Here is a 22475-nt window from a genome sequence, read left to right as displayed (position 1 = left end):
TCATCAGGGAAATGCAAATCAAAACGACTCAGATACCACCTTATGCCTGTCAGAATGGCTAAGATCAAAAACTTAAAACAGCTTATGCTGGAGAGGATGTGGAGCAAAGGGAACTCTCCTCCACTGCTGGTGGGAATGCAAGCTTGTACAGCCACTTTGGAAATCAATATGGCACTTTCTTAGAAAATTGGGAATCTGGGGCTGGAGAGATGGCCCAGAGGGCAGGCTCCGAGCACTGGATGCTCTTCCAGAGGTCCTGAGTTCAATTCCCAGGAACCACGTGATGGCTCACAACCATCTGTAAGGAGATCTGGTGCCCTCTTCTGGCGTGCAGACATACATACAGGCAGTATACACAATACATAAATCTAAAAAAAAAAAAAAAAGAAAGAAAGAAAAGAAAAAGAAAAGAAAATTGGGAATCAATCTCCCCCAAGACCCAGCTATACCACTCTTGGGCATATAACCAAGGAATGCTCAATCATACCACAAGGGCACTTACTCAGCTATGTTCATATCAGCATTGTTTGTAATGGCCAGAACCTGGAAACAACCTAGATGCCCTTCAACTGAAGTACAGATAAATAAAATGTGGTACATATACACAATGGAGTACTACTCAGCAGAGAAAAACAATAACATCATGAGGTTTGCAGGCAAATGGATGGATTTAGAAAAAAATCATCCTGAGTGAGGTAACCTGTACTCAGAAAGACAAATATGGTATGTACTCACTCATAGGAGGATACTAGATGTAAAACAAAGATGACAAGACTGCTACTCACAACTCCATGGAGGCTACCTAGAAAACAGGACCCTAAGAAAGACACAGGGATCACCCAATGACAGAGAAATGGATGAGATCTACATGAACAACCTGGACGTGAGTGGGGGTAATGAAGGACAAGTTTGGAGGGACAGAGAGCTTAGGGGAGCGGGAGATCCCAACACGGATCAAGAACAGAGGGAGAACAAGGAATAAAAGACCATGATAAATGAAGACCACAAGAGAATTGGAAGAAGCAAAGTGCTAGAGAGGTCCCCAGAAATCCACAAAGATACCTCCACAATAGACTACTGGCAATGGTTGAGAGAAAGCCCAAACTGACCTACTCTGGTGGTAGGATGGCCAAACACCCTAATTGTCATGCTAGAAATCTCATCCAATGACTGAGGGAACCGGATACAAAGATCCATGGCCAGGCCCCAGGTGGAGCTCCAGGAGTCCAATTGGCAATAAAGAGGAGGGGCTGAATGAGCGAGAATTGTTGAGACCAAGATTGGAAAAAGCACAGGGACAAATAGCCAAACTAATGGAAACACATGAACTATGAACCAATGGTTGAGAAGCCCCCAACTGGATCAGGCCCTCTGAATAGGTGAGACAGTTGATTGGCTTGAACTGTTTGGGAGGCACCCAGGCAGTGGAACCAGGACCTGTCCTTAGTGCATGAGCTGGCTGTTTGGAACCTGGGGCTTATGCAAGGACACTTTGCTCAGCCTGGGAGGAGGGGACTGGACCTGCCTGGACTGAATCTACCAGGTTGAGCTGAATCCCCAGGGGAGGCTCTGCCCTGGAGGAGATGGGAATGGGGAGTGGGGGGTGGTGGTGGGAGGACAGGGGAATCCGTGGCTGATATGTAAAATTAAATTAAATTATAAATTAAAAAAAGAATATTTAGGATAGCTATTTAACACAAGTTAATTTTTTGCTCATTTGTAGGTTTTGAGACATTGATCCATTTCTTTGTAATTGACTGTGTTTGCCAGCTTTTCATTACTGTGGTAAAGAAAAAAAAAATCTTGAGATGAACAATTGAATCGGAGAAGAGATGGTTTGGCTCATGGATTCGGAGGCTCCAGGCTGTGGTTGCTGGTCTGACCACTTAGGGTGTTGCAGCTGAGAGTATATTCTGCTCAGGACCCAAGTCCAGGGAATGGTAATGTGGCTCCTCAAGGTGGATCTTCCCATCTCAAGTCATTTAATGAAAGCCTGCTTGATAGGCATGCTTATGTGAATGGCGGGAATATGCATGCCACTTAAAATCCTAGGTGTTAGCTTCCTACTTCTGTCCTGAACAGATCATGTGGACATTGCTTCTTTCACCCATGAAGTGAAAAGGAAGCTGTTTTCATAATCGTCTTTGCAAATACTCAATGCCTCAGGAGCAAGAATAATAATAATAATAATAATAATAATAATAATAATAATAATGTTTGTATTAATAGTTTGTTCTTGAGAAACAATGGTAAGCTTTTTCAGAAATTTATTTATTAAAGTGTGTGTCAAGATCCTTTTTATAAGAATAAACAATTTACATTAATATCCAGGGAATTATTTAAATAAATTTTGATAATCCTTAAAACAGACCATCATGTAGGCTGTTAAACATATTGAAAAGGAGTAACAATGCTAATGATATATTAAGTTTAAAAATAATATAAAATCAAATCTGTAAGTTTCATTTTTCAAAACAGAAATGAAAATTCTCTCCTTCCCTTGTGTATTTGGAAAGTTTGTTTCTATTTACCTTGATGTAACTGAAAGCTAGAATGTTAATAATAAGTTGAGAGGCTGGTGAATGATAAGTTGTTAGTACTTTAAAATAGTTTATGTTTTAGATTTTTTATAGAAAAGAATAATTTAATCAGAAGAAATTAAAATCATACTGAATAAAATGATATTCTAGGGATATATGCTGGGCATAACCCAAAAGTGAAATAACTAGAAAATCCCACTATGAATATGGATGGAAGGAAGTGAAATGACTGGAGTGTTTATATTTGCTAGAGTCCAAATTATGGATCCATATACCCTGCCAATGTGAAATGTTAGACGAGACATGCTTTGTCTGGGAGATTCTGGGTTTCACACAACTTTTAGGATGAAATCTCTCTTGGGAATTAGCTTTTAAAAGTTATTTTTTATTCTTAGTTATGTGTCTTTGTGAGTGTCTGCCATGTTAAGTGCAGGTACACACAGGACCCAGAAGAGGAGATCACAACTCTTGTCAGGCAGTTGTGAATCACCCAACTTTTGGAACTGAATTCCGTTCCTCTGGAAGAGCAATAAACACTCTTGAAAGTTGAGACATCTCTCCGGGCCCTCTTTCAGGAGTTCAACGTTCTGTACCTTTGCTCTGTTTTAGGAAGGACATCTTATGCAATTAGTATTTTGTTGAATGTGCTAGCCAAGACTCAGTCTGGTCCTCCAGCAACACTATTCAAATGCAAAAAAGTAAAGACTTTCTCGGTGTTTTTGAGTCACATCACATTACAATTCCATCCAGGTTCTGTTTGTGCCAATTTACTATTTGTTTGCATGTTTTTGCTGCATGATGTGTAAGTACTCCCTACCTAAAGCAGCATTTCCCAAACATTTTTATTCCACTTGTCTGAATTAGTGAGTAAGGGGTAAAAACAGAAAGAATGGATAGATAGCTTAATTCTATTTGGGGGAATGAAAAGTAGAAAAGACTGTTAGGAGCCACTAATCATACATGGTGTTCTCCTTTACCACCTTCCTTTGTCTCTAATTTGGATTATGGGATTGGCTGTGGCTGACAGAATTTGACTGAAAACCGAGACATGGCACTTCTGTAAAGAGCCAACAGAAATCTCAAATGGCTTCTCTGGTTTTTGTTTGTTTTGACTCAGTAAACAGAGTCCATGAATTTCAGATACTCAGTTACAAAGAGAAGGACCACTGAACGCACACAGGCAGCTCAGGCTCGGAATAGACTTGTAGCATGGCTGACGATAGTGAGTAGATCCTGTGCTATCTTGGGCCATGAGGTCCAGTTCCTCACCCTAGGGGTGACAGAATCATAGAGGAAAGTGTTTCTGAGACTATGGAGATGAGTTATTTCCTTTTATACTTCACATGAGAGACAAAAACCTTAATTTACTTTTTAAACCACCACTAGTTCTGAGAAATTTTGCAGCAGCCTATTCTGTTCTCAATAACAAACTGCCTTTTGAGATGAGACAGTGTCTTGTGTGGCATCTCACTTGCCAGAGATGCCCAATGAAACATTTGATTAATTGAAACCAAATGGATGAGAACATTCAGGAGAGGCTAAGGAGTGCTCAGGGAAACACAGATCCAGAAGTCCAGTGAAGAGGAAACACTGTTTAAAAGGTGTGATCTTGACAAACTTCCCTGGCATTTTCTGGCAAGCCAAATGAAAAAGAGAGTTCTAAACCAGGGGTGGCTCTGTCAGCCCAGCAGTTTCATCAACCTCACAGATGGCTTCTGGCCTGTTTATACTGCACTTCTGAAAACATGTGAATTAGATGCCAATATTCACAAGTAGGAAGAATTTATAAGAAAATCCAGATTTATGCCTTATTTTGAAAACAGAGTCAAAAGGCATTGCAACTGTGGCACAGATTTCACAACTTGTCTCACAGATTCGCATATGACAAAAATAAATAAGTAAAGGGCTAAGATAATGCCTGTCCCCTTTAGTTCAGGACATGTATTAATCATTCAAGATAACTGTGGCATTACCTGCCAGACAATTAAAGGCTGTCTGTGAATCACCCTCTCTAGTCTAGTTGCCCCTTTCTACGGCGACGCTATAAACAAGCAAGATTGAGAACACTGCCTAGGAGGCTGAGACCTTTGCCATGGATGTTTGCTTTAGGAGAAGGATCCTACACACAAGGTTGAACAGCAAGAATAAAAGGAAGTAAGAGAGAGCAGCAAAACACAGTTGCCAACAGAAGACTCTCAGGCAACAAGAATAATCATGGCAGAAGGCATTTATGCGAGCAGGTGCGATGAGAGGACAGTGGTCCCGGAAGACGTATGACCATCATATTCTCTGCCTGTTCTCTTAGCTCCACCAAAAGATGAAGTGGCCCCCAGACCCTGGATCTAATGTAAGAACCATATGCTGTTGTGCTCTTTTGAGCCCTGCTCCTGGATCTTGATAGAATTCTTGACAACTTGAATGGTGATTGGTGCTTCTCTGAAGATTTGGGAGATTGAGAGGAAAATAGATAGTCCATCCATCTCCCCTCACTCATCTTGGTTTCAGGAAGAAATGTGAGGATGGAAAGTAAAATACAAGCAGAGACGAAATGAGGGTGTAAATCAAACACTTTCTTGCTTTCCTTGATCAGAAAAGCCTGTTGAGCATTAGGAAGAGAGAAAAGGAACACAAAATGTAGGAAAGGAAAGCAGATTCACATTGAGACAAAGGGAAAAGTTGTATTTCGTGTCTCAATAAATCTTTTGGTGTATGTGTGTGTGTGTGAGGGGGGATAGAGCCCCAGATGTTAGAGTTAATGTAATATGCATCAGTCCATCACATTGGGAAATGGATAGTCCCTGAAACAAGGAATTAATAAATCTAGTAATTGTGTCACGTCTATAATATCAACTGAGAAAAAAATGTTCAAGTCATTTGATAAATGTGCATGTCCTGAGAGCATGTGCTTCTGGGGCCTTCCACAGGGATTCACCCAGAAGGTTGCCAAGACAGTTCTTCTCTTCTACCATGTCCTCTGTAGGAGGAGCTGGTGTGAAACAGAGTGGCAATGTATTTAGCGTGTGTTGGCCTCCACTTAATACCATCCCAAATTGATTCTCTATGCTTTGTTTCCTACCAACAACCCTCCCCAGAATACAAGTTCTCCAAGGCTATTAGAAATTACAGGAAGCTTGACAAAATGTTCTTTTCCGTTTTCTAAATTGTATAACTAGAATATGGCTCACTTTTAACTCTTAAAAGTCTCCTTTTAAAAAAATAAAATAAAATGAACAACTGAGCAGTTGTCTGCAGCATCAGAATACTGCAGTGTATCCAGGATGACATATACAACATGGTTATAAGACATTTTCTATTTTCTCTTGATTTTTCAGTGGTATGTTGAAGGATCTAAATAAAAATCATTGTGACCATATCATCATCTTAAGCCTCTGAGGCATACTGATTTCTACACAGAGACGTGGTTATAGGAGAGCAAATCTGAGAAACAAAAATTATCAAAGGAAATGTTTTGAGAATAGAATTGTGTTTACTGCAGTTAATCAGGTTTGCTTGTAGGTGATGTCTATCCTGTTCATGATGACAAGCTGTATAGGTTTGAGTAAACCCATGGAAACCAGTGAGCTATATCTCCATGTATACCCAAAATGAGTCTAAGCTAAGGACAAAGTAATTTGAAGATACACATGTAACCATCAAGGCAAGATTTTTGGCCATACCCACTTGGATGAACCCCTCAGCAGGACTGTCACACATCTGGCACAAAACAACTTCCCTGACTACAACCATTATTAGTATTACTTATTTATTTATTTTGCTGAGAAAAAATACCTGAAAGAAGAAACTTAAAGATGGAAGGATTTATTTTGACTCCTGATTTGAAGGGCTAGAAGCTATGGTGGGAAAAGCATGCTGTCTGGGCATACTTGAAACTGAGGATGGAAGAGCTTACATATCTGGGTGAATTAGGTAGAAGAGAGAGGGTCAGAGGGAGGGTCAGGTTATACTAGATTCAGCCTCTAGTAACTCACTTCCTCCTGCTCCAACTTCTAGTAGTTTTCACAATTTCCCAAAACTGTGTCCTCAATTGGGATTCAAGCATATGAGCCTGTGGAAGACATTTCACATTCAAACCATACCACTGGCATTGCTATGATGGTGCCTAGCGCCATGGAGAAGCTTTAGGAGTAAAATCCACCTCCATCACTTGAGATGATGGACCCAAGAAGGCACAATTTTGTCTTGCATTTAACTCCTGAGAGATGGGTGGCATTTCTTAGTACACTACACTAAGGGCATTCTTACCTGCAGCATGGCTAGGTGGGTAGGGTGCATTGGTCAGGGGTAAGGAGAAAGAGGTTGGAAGCATGTTTGCTAGACATTTGCTACCTTGTCCTGAGCTCTCTAGAGAATCTCTAATTGATTCCTGTCTTCTTCCTTTGATTGCAATGTCTTTGTACCAAGTAATATGGAGCTTGGAAAATTATCAGAAACACTTGATATCTTAGGTCACATTCTCAGTGTTTCTTGACTTGATGTACTTTAAAAAAAAATGAAAACCTGCTTCTCCTGTAACTATAACTTTAAAAATACCTAAACATAAATCATTGGAATATTGTGAAGTCTATGATTCTATCATTCAGGCTTGCTTAGCGATAGAAAAAAAAAAAGACATAATAGTCAAGATGGCAGATCCCCATCAAAATCCCAACAAAATTATTCATAGACCTTGAAAGAACAATACTCAACCTCATATGGAAAAACAAAAACCCAGGATAGCTAAAACAATCCTGTACAATAAAGGAACTTCTGGAGACGTCACCATCCCTGACCTCAAGTTCTACTATAGAGCTATAGTAATAAAAACAGCTCAGTATTGGCAAAGAACAGACATGTGGATCAATGGAAATGAATAGAAGACACTGATGTTAATCCAAATACCTATGAACATCTAATTTTTGACAAGCTAAAATTATACAATGGAAAAAAGAAAGCATCTTCAACAAATGGTGCTGGCATAACAGGATGTCAACATGTAAAAGAATGCAAATAGATCCATATCTATTACCATGCACAAAACTCAAGTCCAAGTGGATCAAAGACATAAATCCAGCTACACTGGACGTGATAGAAGAGAAAGTAGGAAGCAACCTCGAATGCATTGGCACAGAACACTTCCTAAATATAATACCAGTAACATAACAACAGACACCGAGAGCAACAATTAATAAATGGGACCTCCTGAATCTGAGAAGCTACTGTGAGGCAAAGGAAACAATTAACAAGACAAATTGGCAGCCTACAGAATGAGAAAAGATCTTCACCAACTCCACTTCTGACAGATGGCAGATCTCCAAAATATGTAAAGAACTCATGAAACTGGACATCAAAATACCAAATAATCCAATTAAAAAATGGGGTACAGAGATAAACAGAGAATTCTCAACAGAAGAATCTCTTATGGCTGAAAGACATTTAAGGAATTGCTCAACATCCTTAGCCATCAGGGAAATACAAATTAAAATGATTCTGAGATACCATCTTACACCTGTTGAAATGGCTAAGATTAAAAAATGCTAACAACAGCCTGTAGACAGAAGTTTTCCTGTGTCCTACCTAGTCCCAAAGCCACTCTGTCCTAAGAAAACACACAGAGACTTAGAGTAATTACAAACTGTATGGCCTATGGCTCAGGCTTCTTGTTAGCTAGCTCTTTCATCTTAAATTAACCCATTTTATAATAATCTATTTGTTGCTATGTGGCCATGGCATTATCGGTCTGCTGCCATCTTGTTGCTCCTTGGGCTGGTGGGCTGGCATCTCTCCTGATGCTGCCTTTTCCTCTCTCTATCCTTCTTAAATCTCCTACCTGGCCCCATTCTGCCATGTCATAGGCCAATGCAGGTTTATTTATTAACCAATTGGAACAACACATATTCACAGCATCAGAAAGACATCTCACAGCAACTGCCTATGTTGGAGACGATGTGGAGTAAGGGGAACATTCCTCCACTGCTGGTGGGAGTGCAAACTTGTACAACCACTCTGGAAATCAGTACGGCAGTTCATCAGAAAATTGGGAAACAATCTATCTCAAAACCCAACAACTCCACTATTGGGCATATACCTAAAAGATGCTCAATCATACCACAAGGTCACTTGCTGAACCATGTTCATAGCAGCATTATTTGTAATAGCCAGAACCAGAAAACAACCTAGATGCCCCTCAAACAAAGAATGAATAAGGAAAATGTGGTACATTTACACAATAGAGTATTACTCAGCAGTTAAAAAAAAAAATGACATCATGAAATTTGTAGGCAAATGGATGGAACTAGAAAGAATCATTCTGGGTGAGGTAACCCAGACCCAGAAAGACAAACATGATATGTACTCACTCATAAGTAGATAGAAGGTGTAAATCAAAGGATAACCAAGCTATAATCCACAACCCCAGAGAAGCTAGGTAAAAAGGATGACCCTAAGAGGGACACACATGGAAGGCCCCAGGAAGGGAAAATAGTTAACATCTCCTGGGTAAACTGGGAGGGGGTAGAATGGAAGGAATGGGGAATAGAAACAGGAGGGACTGAGATGGTTGAGTGGAGAAAGGGATGGAGAGGGAGAACAATTAAAGAGATATCTTGGTAGAGGGAACCATTAGGGGTTTAGGGAGAAACCTGGGCTAGGAAAATCCTCAGGAACCCACAAGGATGACACCAGCTAAGACTCCTAGCAATAATGGAGAGGGTGCCTGAACTTATCTTCCTCCAGACAGAACTTCTAGGGAAGTTCCCAGAAATCTATAAGGACGACCCCAGCTTAGACTACTAGCAATAGTGGAGAGGGTGCCTGAACTGGCTTACCCCAGTAATTAGATCAGTGAATACCCTAACTGTCATCATAGAGCCTTCATTCAGTAACTGATGGAAGCAGATGCAGAGATGCACATCCAAGCACCAGGCCGAGCTCTGGGAGTTCTGTCAGAAGAGAAAGAAGAGGGATTCTATGAGCAAGTGACATCAAGATCATGATGGGGAAACCTAGAGAGACAACCAAACCAAGCTAGTGGGAACTCATGAACTTAGACTAACACCTGTGGAGCCTCCACAGGACTGGACTAGGCCCTCTGCATAAGCGAGACAGTTGTGTAGCTTGATCTGCTTAAAGAGGACCCCTGGCAGTAGGATCAAGATCCATCCCTGGTGCATGAGCTGACTTTTTGGAGCCTACTACCTATGGCGGGACACCTTGCAGAGCCTTGATGCAGGGGGAGGGGCTTGGACCTGCCTCTACTGAATGTACCAGTCTCTGCTGACTCTCCACAGGAGGCCTTATTTTGTTGGAGGAGGGAATAGGGGGTGTGTTGAGGGGGGAAGGCTGGGGGGTGTGAGAAGGGAAGAGAGGGGGGATCCACGATTGGTATGTAAAATGAAAAAAAATCATTAATTTTTTTTAAAAAGTGAAAATAGCAGAGTGAAAAGGGAGTTGGCTGAACATGCAAAGGCCAGGAAATCCAAAAAAGCACTTAGCTGTAAATATAAGAAAGAACTCATGCCTACCTGAAATTACTGATCAAAGTAATAAATTAGAGGTTAGAGGCTAGCAAGATAGGGCAGTTAATGCTGGTTCTCTCTGTGTGTGTCTCTGTCTCTGTCTCTCTCTCCATTTAAAGCTGACAAATCAAAGGGACCATGTGGAAATGTCACATAAACATGGAGAAAGATGCTCCCATCCCATAGATGAACCAGGCATCTCTAAGTATCAGACTCATAAAGGAACAAACAAGTCTTAATTGATTCAGCCATTTGGAAACTTCGCTTAGCTAGACCCAGTCAACTTCAGGGCATTAGAGACATCAATCATGATGGGGTGAACAATAACAATAATCCTGGTTGTTTTAAGCCACTTAGACAGAGGGTAGTTTTTGTGTTAGTGTTTCCATCACAGCAGCCAAACACTAGGGAGAAAACAACTTCCAGGAGGAAGGGGTTACTTTGGCTCATGTTTCCCAGCTACGGTTGAATTGTTCCATTGTTTTAAGCCTAAGATGAAGCAAAATATCCCACCAGTGGGGTTTAGGGAGGCCACCTACCTCGTGGGACCTGCCAAGCACAGAAAGGGAAAACATGTGGGGTAAAATACACCCCTCCCCACCACTACTCCCTTCCGAATTCGTGTGTTCTGCTTTTAACCTGATGAAGTTCACTTGTTTCTGCTGTGTGCAAATTTGAGGGGACCATATCCTGGAGTAGGGGTAGCGTTCCAGGGAAGGATTGGAATGGAGGGGGCAGGAGGTAGATCTGATATTATATTTGAAATTAAAAATGCATAGCAAAAAAGATGTTAAGAATAAGGATAGGCAATTTAAAATCCATTCTTTTGAATGTAAGTAAATGGTCATTGTTTTAAACTACACAAATTATCGCTTCTCGGCCTTTTGGCTAAGATCAAGTGTAAACTACACAAATTGACTCAAATATAAAGTAAAAAGAAAAGGTTTATAAATGCCTCCATCTGTTTTCTATGGAGATGTTTTATAATTTAACATTTAGCAATTTATTGTGATAATAATTTTTTTAAACTATTAGGTACTGTGTGTGCGTGCGTGTGCGTGCGTGCGTGCGTGCATGTGTGTGTGTGTGTATGTGTAAGAGAGAGAGAGAGAGAGAGAGAGAGAGAGAGAGAGAGAGAATCACAAAAATATGATATAGTAACTAAGGAAACACACCCAAACATAAGAATGTTACACTGGGTTTGAGGCTTACAGTAGAAAATGAATAAAATGAATTATGTGACAAAATTCTCTCTCTCTCTCCCTTTATTTCCCCTCTCTGACCCTCTTCTTCCAACTGGGCTTCACTTCCTAATTTGCCACTGAAAACATCAATGGGTTGATCTGTTGGTGATGCTAAAGACCCTATGACCCAATTGCCTTTTAATAGAGACACCAGCTGTGGCTCAGGACATGAACATATGCATCCTTGGGGAGCATTATATATCAGAACCAAAACAGTTTATATTACACAGCAATAGGAGCTTATACCTATACCTTAGTCTCTTTCTATTCACCAGGTAGAGAAACAGGTCTAAAGGTCTTTACAATCTTAAAATACACTAGATAATCTAAGTTGAAGTTGAAGCTGATGGACTGGTAATTGATAATTATTATTCTTTATCTTTCTTCTTCAAATCACAGTTGTCTCTGTCTGAGAGCCTGGAGAAGGAACCATTGTAGGACTGAGGCCAGAGGTCTGGGACTCTCTTTTCCAAGGCCGAGGCTGCAGGAGGGTGTGTGTATTTTGCAGAGAAAAAAGAAAGACAACAGAGCAGCATTTCAGAGCCAAGTGGCTTATCTAGGCTGGGACAGAGTGAGGAAAAGGTTCGAAAGTCATCAGGCAGAGTGGCTTCTCTGCTAGGAGGAGGAAGAGGAGGGGAGGAAGAGGAGGAGGAAAAGGAGGAGACAGAGGGGGAGGAAAGAGTTTACAAGTCATCAGGCAGCATGTGATGCCTGCATGTCCCCAACAGCAGCCACAAGGAGCAGGAAGTCTCTAGAGAACAGCATGTTTAGGCAATGGGATTTTTTTTTTTTTTTTTACTACATACACACACACACATACACACACACACACACACACACACACACACACACACACACACACACATTTCATTTTACATACCAACCACAGATCCCCCCTCTCATCCCTCTCCTCGTGTTCCGTCCCCACCTCCCCTTCCCTGGAAACACCCTTAATCCTCTCCTCCAAAAGGATAAGTTTAGAAGTCCTTGAGATAGTGCCTCACATCCTAAAAAACACATCCTGCCTGATGTGAAAGATTTGAAATCCATTGATCTCTAGGAAATGGGATAAAAAAACTTCCTTTTATTCTTGAATTTATGGACAATGATTCACACCCATTCTGTGATTTTTTTTTTTTTTTTAATAATTCAGGAACTCATGATTAAGGCTCTGGGATTTGGAGAAGTGTTTGTTTGCCTGGAATTGGAAGGAGGGAGAAAGTTTTACTCAAAAGACAGAAAGTAGGAACAGCAGAGGGAACTTAAATTTTGACAGGGCTTCTTTGCACCCAGTTTCTTCTACATGACTCATCATGTCAAACTTTGAACAAAATAATTTCAGAGCATAATGAATTCAACAACAACAACAAAACAGAGTTTGAAAGTAAACATGGGATCAACTGTGGCCGCAGTTTTAAGACAACCAGACTGCAAGTTAAAATGACTGCAGCTAATATAAGAAAGGCCTCTAATGGGGACTAGATGCTCTCATGAGAACACACAAAGAAGAGTATAAACTAAAAGACACAAATTGTCAGGTAGAATTTTCTAAGAAAGAAAATGATAGAAACACAAAAAAAGCACAAAAGATATTTAGAATGATAGGTACACGAGGCACAGTCTATAGAGAAGCTTGAGGGTACAATAATATAGATGTCCTAAACTGCAAAGCAAGGAGAGTCAAGGAATTTTAAAACTACAATAGAATATCCATGAATTGAATATCAATTAAAACATTATAAGACATATATAACAGAAATATCAAAGGAAAAGGGGAAATTAACAAAATTCCTACACCAGGGAATATCATATTAAAAGTGTAGATAGTAGAAAAAGGAGGAATAGTGAAAAACTCTAGAGAAGAAAAACAGTCTTTATCCTATTGAGAAATAAAAATGTGAGCTTCATTAGACTTCTCTTGAGAAACAATGTACATAAAGAGTTAGGCGAAAGATGTAAAGCACTAAAAGTAAAAATCATTAAACTCATATTATATATCCAACTAAATTACTCTTCAGACATGAAGAAAAATACAGACATCTTCAGTGAAGCATGGCCTCTCAGACCTTCGATGCTTGACAACTGGGAGGCTGCAGCAAGAAGACCATGAATTCAAGGCTAACCTGGGCTACCTAGACACCATATATATATTTTTTAAGTAATTTGTCAGTAGTAGCACATTTTTTTGAAGGAACTGTTGAAATAAAAACATTTAAAGATATTCTTCAGAGATGAAAGATTATACAGGTTTAAAAAAATATGAAAAAGAAAGAGCATTATCAAAGAATAAATAAAGATAAACTCTTTTAGTTTTCTTTTTATTAATCTTACAGGGAGCCAGGCAGTGGTGGCACACACCTTCAATCCCAGCACTCAGGAGGCAGAGCCAGGCGGATCTCTATGAGTTGGAGGCCAGCCTGGTCTACAGAGTGAAATCCAGGACAGGCACCAAACCTCACAGAGAAACCCTGTCTCAAAAAATCAAAAAGAAAAAAAAAACTTACAGGTAACAATTCAATAATGATAATAATCACAGTGTGCTAGACTATATTAGCTTATCACTAAGAACAGTGTGTGAGTCAAGGCTACAAGGTGTCAGGGAGACACAGGCTATTCTGTCAACAAATGCCCGTGCTCATGACATGATACAGTGATGTTCAGAAATGGACTCTTCAGTTCTACATGTACGTTGCAAACTTAGAGCACTCAGTTTAAAAAAAAGTATGCATAAAGAGAAAATAAATTCTGATATATGCTCAACTAAAATCAGGATAGTCAGGAAATTGAAAGGCAAATGTAGAAGAGAAACAGAAGATAGGTAAAAATGTGGCATATAATAATCTAATTACATGAAAAGTCAGTCCTAGTGTGAATAGTTTAAATATAATAATTAAAAGGCAGATATGTCAGTGTGCAACATAAAAATGAGACAACTATTGATTGTCTACAAGAATCTGACTTTAAATAAAAACAAAGATAGATTAAAAAGTAAAGGGTTGAATGGAAATATATCACACTAGTATTATTCCAAGAAGCCCAAGTAGTTGAATTAACTTTAGACAACGCAGATTTCCAAGGACGTAAATTTGTCAGGAATAAAGAGAGACATTGCATAATGACAAAGGATCCGATTGTGCTGGAAGACACCACACTCTTTAATGCGTGCATACCTAACAACAGGATGTCAAAATGCTAGAGACAAAAATTGATAGGACTGCATGGAAAAAGAGTTGGAGACTATTACAGTTGAGGACTCTAACGCCCTACTATCAGTAATTGGCACCAGGCAGAAAACAACTAAAGATGTATTTCAACAGGAAAGCACCATCAATCAACTGGAACTAATTGACATTTAGAGAATGTATTCTATCCAACAGTAGCAGAATAGACATTCTTCTCATAGTTACATGCAACATTCCCCAGAAAAGGCCATGTTTAAGACTATAAAACAAGACATAACATACTTTAAAGACTATGAATTCTACAAAGGGTATGATTGGAACACAGTGAAATTAAAAATAGGAATCAATAACACAAAGACACCTGTAAAATTCTGAAATAATTGGAAATCATACACTACATTTCTGCATTACAAGTGAGTCGAGCTCAAGGGAGTCTCAATAAATCATTGACCACGTTGACTAAGGAAAAAAGGAGGGAGAAGAAACACCACTAGTGTTATTTGTGAAAAGGGCCATGATTATTGGCCCCATGATATTCACATTTAAAATTAAACATTATTAACTAAGCACACAAATGATAAAATTAATGAAACAGGCAAATTCTTTGAAGTGTACTAAGGACCAGACTTCTTACAAAGGGAAGCAGATTATGATTAAGGTTTCCAAAATGAAGGCAAGAGGCCCAGATATCCTCAATAGTGAATTTAAACAAGCATTCAAAGGGAAAAACTAATATTAAGACTCTAGACATTTTTCAGAATTAAAAATCAGAGGGATGGATTCCTAATGTGTTTGATAGAGTTAGGGTTACAGGAAAGAAAAACTATAGACAACCATCTCACATAAGTCTAAATAAAAAATTCTTCAACAAATTAAAGCAAATAGAATCCAGCAATCCATAAAAAGAATTGGGATTTATTCCATGTTTGCAAATACTCCCTAGACAACACTCTAGGACAGACCCCACATTCCCGTGGGAAATTGGACTTAATATGGGGGAATAAGAAGAAAACTCAAGTTTGGGTGAGTAGGGAGGTAAAGGGATGATGGGGAGGCTGGGGGTGAATATGATTAAATACTCTGTATGAAATTCTCAAAGAATTAATAAAATACTATTTTATAAAAAGAGTCAAATGCATACAACTTGGTTGTACAGATGCTACTAGATCTTAGAGATGGAAATACTCACATTCATCTTGATGTCAGAATTAAAGCTGTCATAGTATTTAACATTTTTTATTCACACTTTTCCAATTTCTTTCATGTATGATTGTTTTATCTTTCCTTCCTCCTTTCACAACATGAAATTATTAAGTTCTTATATTTTGCTCTGTTTTCTTTAGTATGTTTATGTCACCAACCTAAGCCACTAATAAATCATAGAGTACTAAAAGATTTTTGAGGAAAAAAATCTCAAAAACATCTGTTATTCAAAATGACATTTTATACAACTCTAATTTTAGGTGTGTGTGTGTGTGTGTGTGTGTGTGTGTGTGTGTGTGTGTGAGAGAGAGAGAGAGAGAGAGAGAGAGAGAGAGAGAGAGAGAGAGAATTGTGCATGTGTGGAATGCATGTATGTGCACATTTTTGTGTGTGAGCATGGAGACCAGAGAATACATTGGGTGTATTCCTTGGTTGTTCCTCACTTTATTTATTTATTTATTTTTGGTTCAGAACAGACTTTTTTATTTTAACATAATTTCTTTATTGATTCTTTGGGAATTTCACATCATACACCCTAATTCCACTCACCTCCCAGTCCTCCCATATCTCCCCCTCACCCCTGTAGCTCCCTCCAAAAGAAAACTAAAAAATCCAAATAAAACAAGCAAGGAAACAAACAACAAAAACAAACAAACCTCTTGGCTCCCACATCTTTCCTGCTTCTCCAACACCTCTTGATTCATCCTGGTGGCATCGGGGGCCACTGTGTGTCACACAGTATAGCTTTGGACACTCACCCACACTCCTCAGATATACAACAGCTGCCACATTTGTGGAGACCCTGCAGTTATTATTCCATGGGAGCAGTCCCTTCATGGGCTCCAACAGGTTCTATATGGGGTTGGATGCTCTCTGGTGGGCCACCTCAAGGCCCTGAATGTAGACCCGGGTAACAGCTGAGGTGGTCAGTGATAGTGCCATCTCTCCTGAGTGCAGGGGCCAACTCTGTCTTGAGGTGAGTCAGGTTGGGTCAGCTCTCTTGCTGGAGTGTCCAGTAAGGAGCAGGGCCAACTTTCCCAGGGCCAGCAAAGGGCAGGGCCAACTCAGCATGGCCCTCTGACTTCATCACACATGGCTCCTATGCCCCCCTGAGGTGACATGGGCCATAGACATCAATGGACCCAGACATGTCCCTCAGCATCAGCTCAAGCCCAGGTGACATCCTGTCCTCAGGTGAAAGCACCGGCCACTCAGATCAGGGGTTCTGGGGGTGGCAGGGCTCCTAGATACCAACAAGAGGACAGGTTAGGGCCCCAAATCCAGGCTTCTCTGTGAACTTTGGTGGCAACACAGGCCACGGACTTCTACACAGACCCCCAGCTGCAGCAGGACTATGAATCTAGACATGGTCCTCTGCAGTAGCCAGGTCTAGATGCCATCATTGTCACAGGTGGCAGTGTAAGACCCTCAGACTGGAATTCAGTTGAAGACAAACAGCAAACTTGTTTATTCAGTAATGGGGAAGGCCTTGTATACCTTCCTCCCAGTGCCCAAGCTGTACCCTAGTCTGGTGGCATTGCATGGTTGTCCCTCATTGACTGGGTATGATCAGGAACAACAGACAACACCTGTTGCTAGGCCATCATGCAGACTCCAGGTTGGCTCATAAGAAAGTATATTATGTGCATGCCTTGGCAACTGGTTTGAGCCAATTTCCTCAATCCTATGGGCCTGTCCTACTACACATCCACATGGCTTCCAATAGTAACAGGAGCTTCAAACATAAACACACACCCTGGCTGCAGTAGGACCATGGCTGGGTCCATGGTCCTGGGCAGCAGCCCAGGTCTGGATGTCACCATGGCCTCAGGTGGTGGTGAAGACCACTCAGATCTGTTCAGTTCCAGACACAGCATGGCGTTTGGGCACCAATATGGTCCCTGATCAGACCCCAGGCAACCACATGGCCCTCAGTTGCAACAGGAGCCACAGACATTGACTGAGACCCTGGCTCTTGTAGGGCCACAAACCCAGACATGGCCCTCAGGAGCAGCCCAGCCCAATTGACACCATGGCCCTGGGTTGCAGCACAGACCATCTAGTCAGCATCCCTTAGACACCAAGAAGACCACAGGTTGAGGCCCAGACCCTGGGCTTCAGTTGGTCTTTGGTGGCAGCATGAACCATTAGCATTAACACAGACTCTGGCTGCTGTTGAGCCAAGTACTTTATATTTTGAGTCAGGGTAACTTACTGGGCCAGGTAATTTTACGTTAAATTGATGAAAGGTCCTCTGAGAAGAGAGAATCTCCACTAAGAAAATGTGTATATAAAGAGTGGGCTGTTGGCAAGCCTTTAGGACATTTTCTTTGTTAGTGATTGATGCCACCCACCCCTGGGATGGTGTTCCCAGCCTCTGTAAGAAAGCAGGCTGAGCAAGTAATAAAGACCAAACTAGTAAGCAGTACTTCTCCATGGCCTCTGCATTAGCTCCTGTCTCCAGATTCCTGCCCAGTTTGAGTTCCTGCCACTCTCAATGAACTGTGATTCAAGATGTGTAAGCCAAATCAACCCCTTCATCAGCAAGCTGCTTTTTGTCATGGTGTTTCATCACAGCAGTACTAACTCTAACTAAACCACTCACTAAACATGGAGCTAACCGATTGACTAAATTGGCTGACCAGCAACTTACTGAAGATTCCTTGTCTCTATCTCCCAGAACTGAGATAATAGGTGTGTCATGATATAACCAATTTTTTCATGGATGTTGGGAATCCTAACTTGGGACAACAGATACTTTACTCACTGAGCTATTCCCTCAGCCCCAGTTTTATTTAATTATTAAAAATGCCACAACTTCAATAATCTATTTTTATATTTTTTTATTCACTAATTTAAGTAAATAGTTTATGTAAGTATTTTAAGTACATTTAAAGTACTTTTAAGTAATACATTTAAGTGAAATACACTTTCTTACGTAATTATATAAAAATTAGAAATTTCACATTGAAATATTATCTTACATACTTTATGTAATGCATCTTAGGCTTTAAGAAAGAAATAGGATGTAAATAATAAAAGTTCTTAAGCATATTCAATAGCTTAGTAGATATTAGTTATAATTTTCTTCATCATTAATATTAGTTTTAGTCCTCCTGCCATTGATTGTTTTCTACACAAAATAAAGACCAAACATTATGTGGCTTTGTCTAGGTGGATATCTTAACACACTGGAGTAACAGAAAACATTTCCAAAATTTAATGTGGAAAGCCAACAGTCTTGCAAAGACTTTGTTTACTCAATAAAGATGTAGAAATCCTCTTACCCCCCTCTCTCCCTCTTCCCCTCCCTCATTACTTCCTCCTCCTTCCTTCCTTTCCTTCCTCCCCTCTTCTACAATCATTTGCTCCCAAAAGGCAAAGCAAAATGGAATAAGCAAGGCTTTCTTTTATCTTGAGGAATGAAACTAAAACTTAACAACTAGAACTAAAAGGAAGAATTGCATGTAAAATAATATTACTGTCATGATCAACTTCAGATTTCAACGCATGTAGATATATATATATATATATATGTATATATATATGTATATGTATATATAAATGGAGAGAGAGAGAGAGAGAGAGAGAGAGAGAGAGAGAGAGGAGAGAGAGTAGGGGTATGATCAAATCCTAGCTGGGTGACAGTGAAAATGAAGACATGTTTTCAGAGACTGTTCATCTCATTTTCCCTTTGTTGAGTAGCAGTTTCCTCTGGCATTAAACCTTCCAACTTGGAGGGAAACTTCTGAAGACAAAAGTTTACAGGGAGGTGAGGTGAGACAACAGGATATTCTAAAACAAAGTGAAATATTGCAGGGAAACTGCTAAGACCAGAAGTAAACAATTCAAAATAGCTTCAGGAAGTCCCTGAAACTGACCAGATTCACTAGGCCCCACCCTTCTCAAGAGTATATAAACAATAAAGACTGCTGAGAGATACTCTGGGATGAGGCAAGCCACAGAGAAGAAGCAAAGGCCAACTGTGTCATCTAAAAGAGACTCAGACCAACTGAACCACCAAGAAAGGATACTTTCAACCTGTTTACCTGCCTGTAGGTTGTGCAGTGTGTTCCAGATTCGCTCCTTTTGTGAGTTGTCACCCATGCAGTGGGTTTTGGTAATGCAGATGTCTTTGAGTCATTTCTGCTCCTAAAAGTAAATCTTTATCCATATCCCTGGAAGTAAACCCCCCTAAAAGTTAATATTGGTTCACAGAGTTGAACTTTGGTGCTATCTACTCTGGTCAATTGTGGGCTCCCTTTGTGGAGTGAGTTGGATGAGCATACTGTGTCTCCCAGCACCCTCCACTGGTGGTTCACTGATCTTTAGCAACAGCACTCCTGCAGATTGGTGCCTAGCTGAGCTTGTGTGCAAAAGTTTATAGATGCATGTATATTTCTGGTTTGTATCACACTCTCAAAATGTTGGGTTTTATAATAAGGAAAGAGTCAGATGTGTGATTTAACCCTCTCATTTTATAATTTAAAACACTGAAGCTGAGGACTGACATATGGTTCTTTAGGTATAGCATTTGATGAGTTTGGACCTGAATTTGGATCCTCAGAGTCCACACAAAACCCAACACAGTAGTGCACATATGTCACCACAGCACTCTTGCTATGAGACGTAAGATGGAGACAGGAAAATCCCTGGAAACTCCTGAGTCAGTTAGCCTGGTGTAACAAGAGATCTCAAACACCATACCAGGAAAGGACCGACACATAAAATTATTCCCTGTTCTCTACATCATCGCTGAGACATACACATGCACACAAAAACCCCACCTGTGGTCAGTATTGGGCATGTGCTTGGATGTGCTTAGAAGCAGCTGTCTTTGTTAGTTCCCTATCACTCTACTTATTTCCAATAGCATGGTTTAAATGCCTTGCCTTCTATGTTCCTCATCTCCCAAAGATTCTTTAAACTGTATTGAATGTGTGGCACAGCATTCAGAACTGAACCTCAATGATAAATGGTGTCTATAATCAATAATCCATGTTTGTTGAATTTGAGTAATTAACCTATACCAGCTTTCAAAGAGCCAAGACTGCTTCCTATCAATACCATGTCAATGTCTTGTACTCTATTTTAAGTCTTGAGATGTTGTTTGCAGACCTATAAAACAACCAATATACATTATTCTGCCCTACCTTCATTTGAATGTGATACAAAAACTTTAAATTTAGGAAGGATATGGGACCCACACCAGGAGAGAGGATTATCTCTGAATGGCATTGAGAATCTTCAATCAATTTTACCTTGCAGGGTTTTACACTGCTGTCACTTTGGTAATTTTTCTAATACTAAGGAAATACACTTGCAGAATGTACCATCTGTGCTTTGTGTGATTAGGGTCCAAACGGAATGCATGTCAAATTCTGAGTCCTTTTATTTTTATGAAAATAAAAAGAAGTTTCACTTCTCCCTCAGCTTTATGAGGAAATCAATGGGAAGTCATCCACTGCACAATCTTCTCCTAGAAAGTGATAAATATTTACAGTGGATAATGAGATTTTATGTCAAAAATTGATGGTATTTATTGTGTTTTAATAAAAGCAGATTTGAAAACATTAGTTTTATTAAACAAAAAAAACAGAATATTGTTTTAAAAATTGCCATTTTCATCTCTGCTTTTCCTGTGGAGACCTTATATACAAAGGCAGATTTTAGCTAACTATATTACTATGGAAATCAGCTCCTACTGAATAGAAATGGTACAAAATAATGGAAACACTAATACATCTTTACACATTGTATTATTCATCTATCAATTACTCTCCCTTATGTGGGGCTCACTCCTCCAGATCTGGCTGTTTAACAGTCATATATTTTCTAATATTTATTCTCAATTTCTTTCCTCCATCTTGATCCTAAGAATTAACTAAAAAGAATATTTAAAAGGTCATGCTGTCCTTTGCTGTGCGAATCTGGGAGATAAGGCTGTTACTAACACATTTTCTAATTTTTTGAGTAAATGTTAAGGGAACATTTGGTCCTATGAGAAGCTTGTCACAAACAGGTCAGATATGTTACAGGTGGTGGAAACACAATCACCTTCCTGACCCTTGCTTAGACCCTTTGACCCCAGAAACAGTGAATTCTAATTTGCTGAAGACTGACTTAAAAGGCCTGTTGAAGGGCAAAGGGCCTGTGCTTGTTACTTTTAAGGGTCAGTTTGACCCAAGATAGACTCACCTGGGAGAGTATGAATGGGGAATTATACAGGATAGGTTATCCCATGTGCATGTTTGGTGGGAATTATCTTGGTTGTTAATTCATGTAGAAAGACTCTGCCCACTGTGGTCAGCACCATTTCATGAGCCTGCTCTGAACTATATGAGAAGGTGAAGCAAATTGACTGCCTTGAATTCCCTCCAATGATGGACTGTAACCAGGAACTGCCAGCCAAACAATCCCTTTCTTGTCAGTTGCTTTTGGTGACAGTGTTTGCTTGTTTGTTTGCTTGTTTGTTTGTTTGTTTGTTTGTTTTATGGAAGCAGCAATGAAGCTAGGACAAGACCTTATGCATTGACCCGGTGAAGGTAACAACTCCTATAGCTATGGATGACAACAAAGATAACCAAGGACTCTGCATCTGAGAATGTCACTCAGATGCTTCTCTGTTCATGATACAAAGTAACAGAGGTGGTTGGTGAGCACAGAAAACTGAAAAATGTAAGGCTGTGTAGAGTCTAAGAATCTGTTTGAAAACAAAATGTGCTGTCCAGGAAAAAAGAGAATGGAACAAGTACAAAAAATAAATTAAACACAAACCAGTCATGGCTGGAG

At 39.9% G+C, this 22475-nt stretch overlaps 1 pseudogene; it reads left to right on the top strand.

Moving 5' to 3' along the window:
- The first annotated feature begins 10922 nt into the window (after positions 1-10922).
- On the top strand, positions 10923-11061 carry LOC114707470 (annotated as a pseudogene).
- The last annotated feature ends 11414 nt before the right edge of the window (positions 11062-22475 follow it).

This window comes from Peromyscus leucopus, chromosome 16_21 (assembly GCF_004664715.2).
Source record: "Peromyscus leucopus breed LL Stock chromosome 16_21, UCI_PerLeu_2.1, whole genome shotgun sequence".
Classification (NCBI taxonomy): Eukaryota; Metazoa; Chordata; class Mammalia; order Rodentia; family Cricetidae; genus Peromyscus; species Peromyscus leucopus.
The sequence above is the reverse complement of the archived record's forward strand: the minus strand, read 5'-3'. Positions and strand labels throughout refer to the sequence as shown.